At 32.8% G+C, this 14,179-nt stretch overlaps 1 long non-coding RNA gene across 2 annotated transcripts in view; it reads right to left on the bottom strand.

The window, feature by feature from the left end:
* The window catches only part of LOC148125432 (uncharacterized), a 71,986-nt gene extending 70,158 nt beyond the window's left edge, over positions 1 to 1,828 (bottom strand). For both annotated transcript variants that reach the window (XR_015744203.1, XR_015744202.1), the window contains exon 1: positions 1,676 to 1,828. This is a non-coding gene — a long non-coding RNA (uncharacterized LOC148125432). The remainder of the gene's footprint in view (positions 1 to 1,675) is intronic.
* Positions 1,829 to 14,179: the final 12,351 nt, after the last annotated feature.

The raw sequence follows: 14,179 nt of genomic DNA, 5'->3' as shown, positions 1-14,179 counted from the left end.
TTTTATTTTTTCTTATATGTACCCATTTCATGTACTCATAACTATGTATATATTTATACCTATTATCTTGTAAGCGATTGACAAATCAAAATAAATAAAGTAAATAAAAATAAAATAAATAAAAAATAAAATAGGCAATAAGAATGAATATTTAATGAAAGAAGCATCTACTTTATATTTCACTTTTACAGGAATTTGTGGATGTTCTCCACATCTTTTCTTAATATCAGATTATCCTATAATTGTATACTAGCAGATTGTTTTAGCTAAGAAGTATTTGCCTATTTAAAAAAAACCCAATACCCCAAGACATTATGAATATTTAGGAGAATTCATTATATAAGTTGAAATTCTCCAAAACAAACAGCTTTGTATATATTCACCAAGTGGATACAGATGTTTCATCAGCGAAAAGATAAAATTCTCATGCAGCTTAATTGATCAGGAGTTCTTTAGAATGAATTTAATATTTTGCCTAAATTTGGAAGAAGAAAACATTGGCAGGTCAAATCTCCTCAGGCTCAAACATGACTCAGCCTTCCCTCCTTCTGAGGTGGGTAAAATAAGGATCCAAACTGTTGAGCGCAATATGCTGACTCTGTAAACCACTTAAAGAGGGCTGTAAAGCACTGTAAAGTGATATATTAGTCTGCTATTGCTGTTCAGTTCACAAAAAAACAATACCCAGACTTAATCTTTTGGCTGAAATTATACATACATTTTTCTTTGTATAAAAAAAACAACAGGTTAATTGTATTTATTTATTTAACTTTATTTTGTCCAGCCATTCCAAAAAACTTCAGTTTATTACTTGATGGATAATGAAAGAAGCAACATACTTACTTAAGCATCTCTATGTGCATGTCAAGAAAAGGACTATTTTCTCTGTATGAATAGAATTCTGTTTCAAAGGGCTTGCACAATGAAGTCTAAAAGTCTAATTAACACAAACAGAGTACTTATGGACCTTTGGGACTCCAGATTTATTTTCTGTAATACTAACACCTAGTAACTGAGTAATTAATAGAGTGCCAAAAGTGTTTTTCTTTGCCACAATAGAAAAGGAAGTTTTTAATTTTGTTTTGGGTCTTTATTGCTGAGATGTGACAGATGGTAGCATTGATATTTATATTATATTACTATCTTAGAGCAATATCTTTGGCTTTCCATGCATCCTGATTTTTTTTTGGGGGGTGGGGGGAGGTGAAACCTCTGGAGAAAGGGGAACAATTACGTCAATCTACCTTACCCTGGACTTTTAATGAAGCATAAGAAACAAGGAAGTAGCATATCAATAGAGGAGTAATTATAGAATGAAAAAAGGCACATATTCTTGTTGCCTCATAAGCAAGAATAAACACCAGAATGTTAAACTGAATGTAATCATGTCTATTCACAGGGTAAATAATATAGGTTCTCAAGTATTGTGTCTCTTTTGCTTAGAGAAAAAAACTAGTAAAAAACTATCAGTAAACTAAGGACTTTATATTTGCATAAAACTAACCTAAAATTTGTAACTGATAAATTATTATTAATAATATCAATTAGGTATTTATTAAAAATATACTGGATTGTTCGTTACAAACACCACTGTTCCTAGAAACAATATTTGTGTATCTGGAAAGTTGAACTGAATTCAGCTACCATAAGATGTTTCCATTCAAAATAAACTTACTTTAATCCTTGCAGCTTTGCAAGGCCTTTGTAGCCAAAGTAATTTCTTAGCTTCTCTACAATATTCAGATATGTGCTTTAGAGAGTTTGCCATCCTTAAAGTAATTCAATCTAAATCATCAGAGCTTCTTGCAGTTCCAAGATGCATGAAGAATGTTGCCTTATTTTTGGAAACTGACTTTGTCTCCGTGGAAGCTAGACCTTGATACTATCTTTTTAACCTTTAACTAAAGTTAATGATTCTCCCAGTTGGTCTGGAAAGGCACCAAGGCTATTTTAAGACAACCCAGGGTTTTTGCGTGTGTTTTTTAAATGTTATTAGCAAGTTTCATTCCCTGGGACTTCTGTTGGAGAGACTGTGCTCATTCGATTTAAATATGTCAAAACTGTTCCTAAGCAATGTAGTTCAAACATTGATTTTCAAAACAAACAAAGGCTTGTGCTCAGCATCTCAGCCTATGTGTATTTTTAATACACATTAATTTCTTCATTTGTATATCTTGTCATCTGTATCTGACCCTTGGTATTTTGATGAAGCCATTATAAAGAAGGGAAGAGGAGGGGAAGGAGAGGAGAATCTGGTTGAATTTTGAGGAGGAGAAATCTCATCAATAAGAGTTTTGCAAAATTGAATCAATTGAACAGAAGTATAGTGTGCTTGTTTTCACTGGTCATATTCATGCAGGCACTGAATTTCTAGCTGTTTTTGTGCTTGACTTTAGAGTCTATTCTATCTCTGTGATTTTATTATTCTTAGAACCAGATTACAGGAATCAAAAGGGTAGTTTTACACTTCTGTATTTTTTTATTTTATTCGTTATTTTGGGGTGGGGAGATATTCTAATAAGCTTTCAAGATTCTGTTCTTCTGTCTTATAATAATAAAGAGCATTTTTGGCATTTGTGCTAGCTTTCTTTTTTTGACCTTGCTTATTTTCAGAAACTGACATCGTTGATATTCCAACGTTGATTCATTATTTTTCCCCCTTTGTTCCCAAGCCTACTTACTTTTTTCCATGTTGTCTAATCTCTTTGGGGTTAGGATTCAGTAAGATACTGGGTCCTGTTTTGAACCTTTTTATTCTAGATCCTAATAATATTCTATTATTATTAGTTCCACTGAGTTTGAATGACTAACCTACTAAGAAGATATATTTTTAGATAGTATTCTTTTATCATCCTATCATATTATATGTAATTATCTTTATCCTTGTCATTCAAATTCTAAACCAATGTGCTGTATAGCTCAACTTACAATTTCTATTACCTTTCTTCACTCCTGAATTAATATTGGTAAAACATTATTATTTCATATGTTAAAATCCCTAAATAGTATGAGGAAATTGAAGGATTTCAAGGGCAACAAAAATTTATACAAACTGCTTGACTTTCCTAGCAGGATGAACAATTCAATAATTATTATTTATTCTACCCTTCTATATATGTCTCAAGGCACTACAAAATAATATCTGGCAAATGGTGGACAAAACCTGACACACAGGTTTTATTTTACTAATGGTTTACTTTCTATCAAATCATGTTCTTAGCATAAGTACAAATATAGAATAAATCATATTCATTTGATGTTATTTAGAAATATTTAAGCAAAAAGTGCCAATATAGTTATAAATAGATGAGACATAAATAAAAGCAAGGCTAGGAAAGTGATTTGTAAATATTGTATTCCATATGCCTGAATTACTGAAAACATGGTTATTTTTCTTCTCTAATTAACTGGTTATGAATCTGATATCTGTATGTTTGGAAACCATCCAAAGTAAACATTAAAAACTAAACAAGAAATCCTGAAAATTGTAGGAAAAAAATATGCCTAAGAAAAAACAGTGATATTGTAAGCTAGCTTCAGTACAAGATATTTTTTTCTGCTCAGATTGGTGTTGCTATGTTCTACACAAATTATAGCTAACAGGTGGTCTCCAGATAGTTCACTATATAAAGTGCACTGCAGTAGTTCATTGTGGTAGTGATAAATCATTGTTACACAACTAAACAGGGCTGGAAATGTTGAATCTGGATGAAAACATCTTTGTCCATGGACTCTACTTGTACATCCAGGAGTAACTGTGTACCAAAACATCCAGAATCCAGATGTGAAATTGCTCCTTTGGGAGAATGCTGGAACCTTATTAGAGTCAAGTGTACTTTTGTTTCATGATTCCAGAGACCAGCTTGGTCTCTGAACTTCCTGAACTTCCTGTCATATTGTTGTATAAATCCCCAAGCTCTCTCTGAAATTATGAAGAGTCTGAGATGAATTATCTTAATTTAACTCTCTCACAAATTCAATATTCCAGATAGTGACAGTTTTCCTTTGGACTAAGAATTGATGTGATCTGTTGGACAAGTAAAATTGAAATCATGACAAATGGAGTTCCAAGTCTTTAAAGGATAATGAAAAGAATGTATTTTGTCCCTGTCAATAACTGCTTCAAAGAGTTCAGTGTGTTCCTAGGTCATTTGTCCAAGCATGTTCCTTTACTCATTTGTCCATTCAGCCACTAGTGGTCAGTCAAACCCAGCCTATGAAACCTGACTCACAGAACTACTATGCTAGAAGGCCTAGATTCAGTTTTTGGGAGGCCTAACTAATTACCCTTTGTAACTGTAGCTCAGTGGAGATTCTTCTTGGCTTTTTCTTTATCTCTCAATTCATTGAAGGAAGAAAGCACCAATTGGTTTCCATTCTAATGGTAAGTATTTGAACAGAAGTGTTTTTTCTTGAGAGAGAAACCTCTTTGTATTAATCCCTGAAGATAAAAAAGGAGGAAGGAAGGAAAGAAGGAGGGAGGGAAGGAAGGAAGGAGGAAGAGAGGGAAGGAAGGAGAAAGGAAGGGAGGGAAGGAAGGAAGGAGAGTGGGAGGGAAGGAAGGAAGGAGGAAGGGTGAGAAGGAAGGAAGGAGGAAGGAAGGAAGGAAGGAAGGAAGGAAGGAAGGAAGGAAGGAAGGAAGGAAGGAAGGAAGGAAGGATGGAAAGCAGACCTTCTGCTTTTTTATTAGTGGATTTGTAACATAAACTAAAAGTCTAGTCTGTACCATTCTAAAAGTGAATCTATCAAAAATATTTTTTTAAGAAAACCACTGTTTTACTGATCCAGCAATTGAAGGTGAAAAGGTAAGGTAGCAGAGAGCGACCAGAGAGAAGAGATCATTCCTACTATAATAAAAGTAGCTAATTGGAACAGAGGCATTTGCATATAAGGAAAAGAAGAACAAGCAACTAACTGCATCCACAAAAGTTTCAAAACACGACTTTTTACCTAAAGCCAATAAAGTCGGTAGAGATGGCCTTGGTAATAAACTGGGGAAAAGCAGAAGATTATGTTATGTATTACTATTCTCAAAATATGGTTATCTTTGTATTGGAACAACAGGTTATGTTGATAAGATCCTACTCCATATAGCTTGGCCATCACTTTTCACTTTATTTTAAACCCTGTGTCTTGTTGGAAAAATTAATATGTGAATTTAAAAAGATGTCTTAAAATATGTTTATTTCTGAGTGCAATAAAACTAACTACAAAAAAGGAAATTACATAAGGAATTTTCAGCAATTTAGCATTTGTACAGATAATATGCATTTTCTATTAAGGTCAAATATAGTATAAGTAAACAAACAAACAAAACATACATTATGAAGATAGATAGACAGACAGACAGACCTACAAGTGACACTTTATTACTGGAAAGGATTTGATAATATTATTTTTCATACATCTGAACTCTTATTGAATAGACAGGTTGAACATTTTTTGAGTTAAGTACACAATGTAAAATATGTGAGTATATGTATATATAAAGACTGTATTTTTTCATCACTTTTTAAAGCTGACTCAGTGACTTTTTATTATGCTCTAAAACTTATTCAGTAAGTTTCTTTTGAGATTTATAGGCTGGATCAACCTTTTATTGCAATCAAGTAACTTGTAAGTCTGTTCTGAGATTGCTGACAATGGTTTCCTCTCCCTAGAGATAATGTCAAAATAGTCAAGATTCAAGAACAACATAGGTCAGAGCATACTTTATAGAAAAGAGTCTCAAAATCTATTAATTTACCAATTCCCAAATGAGTCCGACATCTGGTGTTGTTTGCCAATGATAAAGAAACAAGAACTGCTGGATTCCTTCCAATTCTCTAGAAAATGTTATAAAATTATTGTCAAAACATTATTGGGCATTTTATATTGCAAATCAATGTCTTGCTCACAAAAGTATGAATAAAAATAATGACCAAAGGTTGACAAGGGCTTCTGAAGTATGTTAAGGAGTAGAAGAAATCTTATTCTCGGTAGTTAGTTAATGAGATATTTTGTCATGTTTCCCTTCATTCCTGTCAGCAAGAAATGATTCATTCAGGTCAGGCAAGAATGAACAATTAACAAATATTATCATCATAGCTGTTCTGGAAAAAAATTACGGTGGTATCAGTATGAAAATTATTATTGTTCAGAATGTGTCAACAGGGTTAATAACCTTGTCATATTGTGTTATCCTTGGAACTGAGCCAAGAAACACATAGACATTGATGTTGTTCAATTTGCTGAGCCCCGGATTTATGATGCACATGTCAAACGGCTGTTTATACAACTGGAAAACAACCTGCATTAGTTAATCTGTAAATGCTTGATTAGGAGATTATTTGCAGAATTTTCCCTTTTGTTTTTAAATGTGCACACAACTTCTGTACATTCTTAAAAATATAGGCCACTACTAATGTAATTACCCTTATTAAAACATAAAAACTTCTAAGTTTTTATATGGCAATCTGAACAGTTTATTAAGCAAGATGTACACTTCCTAAATAATAATAAGAGAGGAATTTTATTCCATAGTCTACACACACTTTGGCATGGTTCTTGGGCAGGGGTAGGATTCAACCACTGTTACTACCAGTTCGTTGACTACACGCGTGTAAAAAACCTTAAGCTGTGCCGCCCAGACAACTGAAAAGCACTGCATGCGGGTGGGCAGCCTTTGAAAAGCCACTTTTTTTCCTGCTTTTTCAACCTCAGCTGTGCCGCGCAAAGAAGCTGAGGTTGAAAAAGCAGGAAATAAAGGATAGGTAAGAGCCCCGGTAGGTGGATGGGCCAAACAACAACAACACAGAACCAGTCGGTGTCTGCTGCTCTTCAGAGTTACCGGTTCTATAGAGCCGGGCAGAACCAATAGCATCCCACCCCTGTTCTTGGAGTTTTGTTTATTTATTTATTTATTTATTTTTGCCTCAAGCAATTTCATGTCTTAAGCTGCCCATGCCTGTATACTGTTGAAACACTAGTGGGGTAAATGATTTTATCACTCACTTTAATAAGTAATTTATAGCCATTGAGAGATGGTAAATACAATTTTTTTTCCATGTCTTCTGTAACTTGTCCCTGGAAGAGAAAGTTTGAAGGGGGGGTGGGAAAGAGAGGAATATTGCATCATATGTTTTACCTAAGATTATTGCTTGAGATAAGTGGAATTTTATGTAAAATATCCCACTTCCAGTGATTAAGTCATAAAGAAGTGCTTTTTCTTAAACTTTTCTCTTATTTTTAAATAAGTATACAATATATTAAAATAATAACTTATACCTCCTTGGCAATGACATTTCAAGATGAATATTATCATAAAATTCAAACCATAAACTCCACCCAAGGCACATTATAAGAGTTTAATAATGCACTGTCTGCAATAACTGATTGTGGGGGGAAAACAATTTGATGAGAACTATAAAAGAAATGCCATCAGGAAGAATAAGGCATTTTAAAAGAATAAGACAGAAATATTCCCAAGTATCAATTTACCAAAGTCATATCTTCTCTGTTCCCACTAGCACAAATTTATCGACAATAGAGTTTCTTTAAACATCCATATTTTAAAAATAACTGTGAGTTTTAAAACATAAACCAGCTTTATATACAAAGCTTCCTTCTCTCACTTGTAATAATCTGACTTATAAAAATATTATTGAGCAAGACTGAATTTATACCATTGAATGATTTGTTTCATTTCTAATTAAATTTTGCCTTACTTTTCTGTAAATTTTCATACATTTTCAATCATATTTGTCAGAGTGATCTACCAAGTGCATAATAAAAACTCTCAAAAACATCCAGCTTTATGCTACAAGATCTTACTGCAGTCCTTAAAGTTCCTAGACAATCTCAGAGGAAAAAAATAGTGATATGGCTTTAAGATAAAAATGTAAACTGCATTTTTTAAACAAACAAACAAGAAAATATAATCACAGACAAAAAATAAATTTGCTGAGATTAATTTGTCCTTTCTTATTCTCATTCCTAAAAACAAAATGTCTTTACAAAGAAAAGGAATTCTGAATGAAGAATTAACTGAATATAATACACAAAGACCAGTTACAAGAATTGTGTGTGTGTGGTTTAAGGTAAGACAAGAAACAATGGTTGGAAACTAACCAAGGAGAGAAGCAACCTAGAATTAAAGAGAAATTTCTTCATGGTAAGACAAATCAATCAATTGAATAGCTTGCCTTCAGAAGTTGTAGATGGTCCACCATTGGATCCATTGGTCTGAAATGGTATGGGTTTACTGCAAGGGATTGGACTAGAAGACCTCTGAGGTCCCTTCCAACTCTATTATCATATGTTTTATCATCTATGTTTTTGTATGACTTGCTATAGTTACATATTCTTGGATCAGTAGGTTCTTTCAACTCTTAGCTGCCCAAAAATTCCCATGTACTTCTTAAAAGTTCTTTGTTTGAAAAGAGATGATTGGTAAGGCATATTGATGGCAATACGAAAATAAATAATGAGTACAATTCTAATCAGGACCAGTGGCAAAGGTATTGGCATAGCATGACAACTTACTTCAAAATCTTCAGACTTCTACATTTTTCCCAAACGATTAGGCTTTATTAATGTCATATAGATTCCAAATTTTCAACTCTATCTTAAACATGTTAATGTTTTTACGTGAAACAATTTGAAACAATTACGTAAAGCAATTTAATCCTTAGAAACTGCTTTATCCATTTTTTAAACTTAAGCCTTAGACAATTAGAACTTCTGCTTTAATTTAACCCTTTCAATGGGTTTAATTTGTTTGTATTCATTTTCTGCTGAATATTCTGATTTAGAATCAGTTTAACAATATTATACTCACATTTTTCTAATGATAATTTCTTAATAATGAGTCAATTAAAAGAATCTCTTTATTAAGGTACAAAGAGAAAGTTTTAAAATAAAATATATTCAGTATGTCTGCCTTCAGGTTATATTATATGTGATATTGTTTGTAATCACTCCATTTGGCTTAGACGAATCATTTTTCTTTACAAAGTCCATTGAAATTGTACATTGCTTGTGTGTGTGTGTATGTGCGTGTGTGTGTGTACATATTTCTCACAATTAGTGATATTTTAAAAATTAATAAGTAAAACATGGACATTGGTTCATAACTTCCCATAGGCTAATATAAGATTGGAAATAAGGGTCACAGTTTTTTCATTCTGAAGATACAGACCAAATAGTAAGTACCCAATTTCTTACACAAGGCCAATGAATACATTTATTATATTGTGCCCTTTTCCTGTTCAGAATATTCACATTTGATGTAATAACATAGAGAACCCATGGGCTATTTACACTCTTCGGAAATTCATTCTTTAGGCTCTACATTTTTCATATTTACTTCTGTATAGAAACCATATGTTGATTTACAATGTTCTGGAAGTGAAAAAAAAAACTATGTAGAGATCCCTTGCATGTTTTGAGTTCTTTCAAGGTCAAAATGCACAGTAGAATGTAAGCAAATTAATATATTCATGTTTCTCTGTCATATAAAATATGTATAGGCAGCCATGACTAAATTGGTAGAATACTTTACCATAGGCCTTACTTTCTATGTTAAATATTTTGGAAATAAATGTTCTGTTTAGCACCAGAATTCAAAATTTTAAGTGATATACTTTTCTTGCTATTAATTGTTTCAGGATTTTGTTTTGTTTTAATCTTGTAAGTTAAATGTTATAATTATGTTTTATTGGTGTTTCTGTATTTTAAAATTTGTATTTGTGTTTTATTAGCGTAAGCCTGAAAGCAGATAAATAAAACAGATAAGAATGTTTTTGTTCTTGTTTTGCTTTGTTTTGAACAGTTGCTCATGCCTTATAACTTGATGGAACATGAAGGAATATCCAGAAAAGGTCAAGATAACAAACATATCTGGAATAATTAGAACATAGAATCCCTATCACACACTAGCCAAAAAGTGAGACATTGTGAGATTTCATTGGAAATTCAGTGACATTGTATTTTAAAATGGGGTTAATAAGTTTGCTTCATAAATACTAAGATAGATGGTCAATATCTAGAAAGCCAATTACAAGTGGATAATTAAAACTTAATTTGGAGAAAACCTTCTGGGAAGGGTTTTGTTTTTAAGTTTTTCAAACAGTATGTTTTGCCATAAATGAGCTTTGCTTGAATAAAAAAAGTATTAGTCTGATAGTACTGAAATTCATATGTATGTAGGAACATTGATTAACATATATTTTGATTCATTTTAGTTTGACCTAGGCATTCTATTCAGTGGACAGATGCAATATATATTCCTAAAATTTATTAACTACAACTTGGGAGATGATATTTCGATGGGATCTTAAAAAAGTGAAAGTACACTGTTCTTTCCTACATTTTATATTATAATGGGAATAAAGACCATTTCTTGTGTTTTACAACACCTTTGAGCATCATCTAACCATCTACTAAACTGCTGTAAGGATACCTTTTATATCACATTAAAAATGCAAAACCATGGTTGTTACTATGAAGGTGCCACAGATCTCTGCAGTAGTTAGGAAGAACATATAAATTGATATCTCAATAATGTATATTGTCTGAAACCATTTTCTAAATATGACTATGTTTTGTAATCCTAACTCAATTCATCTGCAAATAAGTCACATTTATGTTTGCATTTGTTTCAGACTGTTCCTGTAAGTTTCTCTCTCAGACAATAGCAATTCCCTGGTGCTGCCCACTTTGCTGAGCCTGTCACTGGGTTGTTCATGCATAGCTTATGTCAGTCAAGACAGTTCAAGAACCTGAGCATATGCTTGGGATTTGTCTTCCCGCTCAGAATTGCTTGACAACTGATTTGCAAGGCATATTCCAACTACTTAGTCTTTTATGTTAGATTATTATAGTATATAATAATACTATATCTATGTATCTATATTTATAGTTCATGCAAGGATCTAAGTTGAATTAAATAAACAAGCAAACAAACAGGTAAATAAATCCATCTTGACAGATATATGTTCTATGTAATACCGAAAGACAACTGTAGGTAATGTCCTTCTTTGTTTGATTAAGTTTACATGAAACTCAAGAGTCATACATGATTGAAAAGGCATATTGTATAAGCACAAACAAGTTTATTTATTCACTCATTCATTCATGCAGATATAAGAATTAAATTGCAGTAGATTTTAAAGTATGTACAAAGATATGCAATATGCTGGAGAGAGCAAGAGAGAGAGAGAGAGAGAAGCATGATAGAGGAAACTAATTTTCTTTTTAACTCTGATTTTTATTTAGTATAAAAATAAGATATTTGAGAGACAGAAAGAACATTTGCCAAAATTTCAACACAGTAGCACAGTAGCCACTAGTACAAGGACAGCCATTTGTGATAGTGTCACTCAGTTGCAGGGGTGGACAAGTTGTTTGAATAGAGCTCAAATTCCCACCAATAAATTATTAATGCTGTGAAAGTTAAAGGCACCAAATCTCACTTTTCCATTTATGCTCAATATTTTTTTTAAAAAAAGCATGAAACCAGAAAAAAGGACAAATAATTGCTTATTGCTGTTATTCTCTAAGAGTTTCATCTTTTTCATAGCATTTCAATCAATCAGTGCCAACTCTTACAACTGTATCGATAGATACTATAGATGGAACAGTGCCCCTAATCTGGTTTTACAAGTCTTTCTATGTCACACTCATTGATGCTCTAATTGAATGCAACTGGCTTGGTTTTGGTCAGTCTTTCTTTCTTTCTTTCTTTCTTTCTTTCTTTCTTTCTTTCTTTCTTTCTTTCTTTCTTTCTTTCTCTGTCTCTCTCTCTCTTTTTCAGGATTATAGATTTCTTAAGAGGTTTAGATTTAGATTGCTGCATAATATATCTGAATTATGTTAATTTGAGCCTGGTAAGTTGTGCCTCAGGTAAGAACTTTGGGTTCATTTGTTTGATCATTCCTTGAGTATAAGTAGTCTTTTCAACACCAAAGTTCAAAATTGTTAATGTCTTTCCATGCAATCTGTATGATTTCAACCTTAGGCATACTCCAGAATTGCATGTATTTTTCAAAGTGTTCATTGCTACATTAAATTAGTTAATATGTGGTGCATTTCTTGCTTACTGCTTCCTTTTTTGTTGGTAGCTGATCCTAACAGACAGAAAGTATCCATTACTTCAATATCCTCACTGTTAGTTCTAAAGTTTGCTGCCATGTTGCTAACATATGTTTGGTCTTTTTTGTATTAAATTTTAATTCTATTTTCCATGTACCCCTTGACTTCAATTATCCAATTTTTCTCAATATACAATATGTACTAGATCCAGACTGAATAAATACAGAGAGAGCATACAGTCTTGTCTGATTTATTTGTAAGCCTGGAACTAGTCTTGTCTGATTTATTTCTAAGCCTGGAACTAGTCTGTTTCACAATATGCTATCCATGCTGTGGCTGATGTGGCTTCTTGACCTGTGTATAGGGTTTTGCATGGGGACAAGCAGGTTTTCTGTTTTTCTAAGCACAGTCTACAGCTTGGCACACAATCAACACAACCAAAGATCTTTCTATAATCAATGAAGTACATATTGACTTTCTACTATTCTTTGACATTCTTGATTATGCAGCATGCACGAACAATAATGTGCTGTGTTCCTTGTTCTTTTCTAAAAACAGTTTGTGGCTTTAACATCTGCATTGGCCTTTCAACTGTATTGGATGATCCTGAGCAATTTTTTGTCTCTCTGTGTGTGTGTGTGTGTGTGTGTGTTTTAATTATGTGAGTTTTTGTTTTAATGGCTATAAAGTATAAATATTGAACAATATTGTGATCATATTGCTTCATGTTGATTCAGAAAAATGCATGTTGATTCACAAAGGAACGTACATATTCATCTTCAGATCTGACATCAAATAAGAAATGTCTGAAATAAATATAAGTTCCAACAATCATAGAAACAAAAGAATTCTACTGTTCCTTTTTTGTTATTTCAAGTTTACTTAACTATGGTTTTATTTCAGAATGAATTACAGGATATTTTAATATAAAATTCTGTAATATGGATAGCTGGTTTTGCAGCATATATTTTTTTTCCTATAGAAAGCATATTTTATTTTAAAATTTTAAAAGTATCTAACTTTGACTGACTTTTTCCAGTTTTTTAAAAAAATATTTAGTTAATGGCAAATATTTCACTTTACTAAAGTCCATTCAGAATACAGACAGATTCAAAAATTATGATAATGATTTACACTAAGGCACTTTTATCTGGAAATGCTATCATATTGATGAAGGATGCTCTCAATAAAGCTGGAGGCACCAACATTAAATTACCTGAGCTGAGTTTGTTTGACATTATTTTCAATTCAAGCCAGAAGTACTGTCAGTGCTAGCTCATCCAACAATAACTCATAACTCTCTCACTGATCCTCCACTTTATGGTAACCTCAAGGGAAGAATCAAATTTATTCTGGCTCCCATTCTCAAAACCATAGACATATTTTCATATTTTGAGACCTCTCTTCCTACACACTGCAATCACATTTTTGCAAAGTTCTCAGCATATGCTGTTAAAGTTCATGTCAAACACATGTCAGGAAATATATTTATGTATGGTTTTATAGAGATTAAAATATAATAAATCTAGATAGATGTGATGCATGAGCAGAGATGAAAAACTAAATATTATCAATAATCTACTAGTATTTAGTCCTACAGTTCATGAACTGGAATGGCAAGATAAAGATATGAATTTCAATTACTTTAGAACAAAACTATATTGTCTGATTTCAGTTTAATATTACCATGAACATCTTAGTTAAATCATGAATGTGCCTGTTTATTGGCCAATTTCAACATAATAAAGGATATTTCCTATAAGATTTTTAAAATTGATTTAGTCAAAATTAACTAAATGCATGTGTTTAGAGCAGTGGTGGTATTCAAACTTTTTTACTACCGGTTCTGTGGGCATGGCTTGTTGGTGTGGGTGTGGCCATGTGACTGGGTGTGCGTGGCTTTTTTTGCAGCCCCCAACCATTTTGGGGAGCTTCTTAGCCACAGAGGAGCCTGGGGGGGGGGGGCGTTTTTGCTCCACTAAGGCTCCTCTGGGGCTCTGGAAGGCAAAAAAATGGGTGGTGGGGCTGAGCTCCTCCCTCCATTTTTTGCCTTCCCGGGCCTCAGCAAGGGGAATCCCAGCACAGCTGATCTTATCTACAACCGATT

The sequence above is a fragment of the Pseudonaja textilis genome, chromosome 6, assembly GCF_049901715.1.
Source record: "Pseudonaja textilis isolate UNSWEBS1 chromosome 6, rPseTex1.2, whole genome shotgun sequence".
Classification (NCBI taxonomy): Eukaryota; Metazoa; Chordata; class Lepidosauria; order Squamata; family Elapidae; genus Pseudonaja; species Pseudonaja textilis.
Note: the sequence above shows the minus strand (reverse complement) of the source record. Positions and strands in the feature narration are given on the sequence as shown.